We start from the raw sequence: 3,573 nt of genomic DNA, 5'->3' as shown, positions 1-3,573 counted from the left end.
TGCGAGCGTGCGCAGGCGCACGGGGGAGCAGAGCTCCGAGCGCGGCCACGGGAGGATGCGGGAGATGGCTACATCGACGAATCGAGGCGAAAATCAGTGGGGAATGGAGGAGGCGCTCACAATGAACACAAAGGCGAGGTCGGGGAGGCCGGGGCTGGACCGGATCGGCGGCAAACGACGACGGACGACGTAGATGTACGTGGTGAAGATGGCGGCGTTGGCGGGCGTACGAGCTGCCCCGACCCGGTTTTCTGCTCGGGAAGGACGAAGTGGACCATAGCGGTTCTTCTGGGCATCTTCTTGCGGCGCGATGGCCGCGGCATCGACGACGACATGGTGACGACCGAGCTCGGGATCGAGTGGATCGAGCGTGGAGAAGGGGAGGAGTGAGATAGGGTTGTCTAGGGTGTCGGGGTGTCGGCCTTATCCTCTCCCAGACTCCCTGTAGCGCCAGACGTCGAGCATTGGCAGCCATGGCGCCGTGGATGGCTGCCACACCCTGGCTCTGTCCCCTCTGTACATGAAGCTGAAGAAAAGGTTCACGTGGTGGGCTGGGTTGTTAACTATAGACATTGAGCCCAAGTGTACAGTGGTGTTTAGCATTTTCCCTTTTTCTTTTTTTTGTTTTCTACTTTAACTATTGTTTTGTATTTAGTTTAGGTACTAAATGATTTCAGTTAAATGTGCAAAGTATCACATAAATTGTAGACAGTATTTTGGGCTAGTCCAACAAGTTTCAACTATTTTTGAATATTTTACCTATTTATTTAAATCACATTATTTCAATAAAAAGCTTATGGGTTAGTTTCAAAAATCTTTAGGGGCACTTATATATTTTGGAAAATGTTAAATCTTACATTAAAATTAGCTAGTAAATATTTTCAACCCAACCTACATTTTTATTTTACCTTTTCAAAATTTTAATTATTTGACTTTACTTTAAACTTGAATTTGAATCGGGTTAGGATCAAAGTGAGGTTTAGAAAAATTAAATATGATGACATGGCACCATTAGTGTGTGATTACTGTAGATTGACTACCGGGGTGTTACAACATGTTCCTCTGACTATGAGATTATGCAACTCCCGAATACCGGAGGAACACCTTGTGTGCTATAAAATGTCACAACGTAACTGGGTGATAATAAAGATGCTCTACAGATGTCTCTGAAGGTGTTTGTTGAGTTGGCATAGATCGAGATTAGGATTTGTCACTCCGTGTATCGGAGAGGTATCTCTGGGCTCTCTCGGTAATTTACATCACTATAATCCTTGCAATCACTGTGACTAATAAGTTAGTTGCGGGATGATGCATTACGAAACGAGTAAAGAGACTTGGCGGTAATGAGATTGAACTAGGTATGATGATACCGACGATCGAATCTCGGGCAAGTAACATACCGATGACAAAGGGAACAACATATGTTATTATGCGGTTTGAACGATAAAGATCTTCGTAGAATATGTAAGAACCAATATGAGCATCCAGGTTCCGCTATTGGTTATTGACCATAGATATGTCTCGGTCATGTCTACATAGTTCTCAAACCCGTAGGGTCCGCGCGCTTAACCTCCCTCCTTTATATACGTGGGCAGGGGGCACCCCAAAGGCACACCAAGTCTTCTCTTAGACGTGTGCGGTGCCTCCCTCGACAGTTACACACCTCGATCATATCATCGTAGTGCTTAGGCGAAGCCCTGCATCGGTAACTTCATCGTCACCGTCACCACGCCGTCGTGCTGACGGAGCTCTCCCTCATCCTCAACTGGATCAAGAGCTCGAGGGACGTCATCAGCTGAACGTGTGCTAAATATGGAGTTGCCATACGTTCGGTACTTGGATCGGTTGAATCGCGAAGACGTTCAACTACATCAACTGTATTACTAAACACTCCTGCTTTAGGTCTACGAGGGTACATGGACACACTCTCCCCTCTCGTTGCTATGCATCTCCTAGATAGATCTAGCGTGATCGTAGGAATTTTTTGAAATACTGCATTCCCCAACACAAGGTACGATAAAAGGCCTCAAACTCTACCAGCCTAGGCTCGGCTAAGCTCCCATCAAAAGGGATCATGCATATGTTACAAAATTTAGTAAGTGGTATCTGATGGGGTTCAGCATATAAATTAAACCGCACCTCAGGCGGATTATTCCTAGGAAGGAAAGTAAAACTTTGAGCAAAGATGTTTGTGAGGAGATGATACTATTCGCGTTCAACTGCGATGAAGTCGGTGAGGCCGGCATTAGCAGCATATTGTGTTAACTCCTGAAGGATTCCAGCGTCTTCCATGAACGGGGTGTGCAGCCATTCGCACGGCCGTACTTCCGCCAACCTCCGGGGACAGAGATCACTAACAGACGACTCCCAAATAACTCCCTTGGAGTTCTTCTTGGAACCAAACTTCCTAAAGATATTCATGTTTTTCCTATGAACAAAAATTCTGAAATTTGTAGTGCACAAAATTTTCTCAACAAAACTTCACAAAAATGATACCAACTACTCATAGGGATACATAGAGGCCATAGCAAGCATTCAAACTACTTAGAACTCTAAGAATTCAACATGCAAGCTCATATACAGCAGCACCAATAGTATCTAATTATTCAAAATATAAAGCACTAAAACAAAAACTAAAGACGGTGGAGTCACATACCAAGCAACAATCCTCCAAAACAGTTTCAGGAACGGAGCTTCGAGAAAAGAGATCGAAATCCATAGGTTTGAGAGCAAGAACACGGGAGAGAGAGAGAGCAATGGAGAATTTTTTCTAGAGGTCAGTGATGATGTGGTGTGAAGAGATAAGTGAGGGGGCCCATGTGGGCACCACAATCCACCAGGGCGCGCCTGGGGGTCCTGGCGCGCCCAGGTGGGTTGTGCCCACCTGGTGTACCTCCCTTTGATATTATTTGCACCAGAAATTCTTAAATATTCATAAAAAAATCGTATTAAATTTTTAGAACTTTCTGAGAACTTTTATTTTTGGGTCATTTTTTATTGCATGGGAAATTTAGAAAACAGACAAAACATGGCATTTTATTTTATTTATCTAATAAAAATAGAAAACAAAAAGTAGGGATAGAAGGTAGTGCTTACTAAATTCATCAACTTCATACCGCCCAAAAATGATCCATTAATAAGGTTATCAAGTCTTATTAACAACCACTTTCAATTAGCATGAAACCGAAGAACTATGTAAATCACTAAGTTACCTCGACGGGGATATGAATGTCCCCAACAATAAGCATTTCATATTTCTTTTTGACAGTAGGTAGAGGTATTTGAAAACTTCCAATAGTGATTGTCGAAGATTTTTCAATAACATTAATACCATTCACTTGGAATTGTTTCTTCGTAAAGTGCATCGTACGCTCATTACCATTGATATGAAAAGTGACCTTGCTTTTATTGCAATCAATAACAACCCTGCAGTATTCAAGAAGGGTCTACCAAGGATAATCGACATGTTGTCGTCCTCGAGCATCTCAAGTATAACAAAGTCAGTCAAAATAGTAACATTAGCAACAACAACGGGCACATCCTCACAAATACCGATAGGTATGGCAGTTGATT

This window comes from Triticum urartu, chromosome 7 (assembly GCF_003073215.2).
Source record: "Triticum urartu cultivar G1812 chromosome 7, Tu2.1, whole genome shotgun sequence".
Lineage (NCBI taxonomy): Eukaryota > Viridiplantae > Streptophyta > Magnoliopsida > Poales > Poaceae > Triticum > Triticum urartu.
This window is presented reverse-complemented; position numbering follows the sequence as displayed.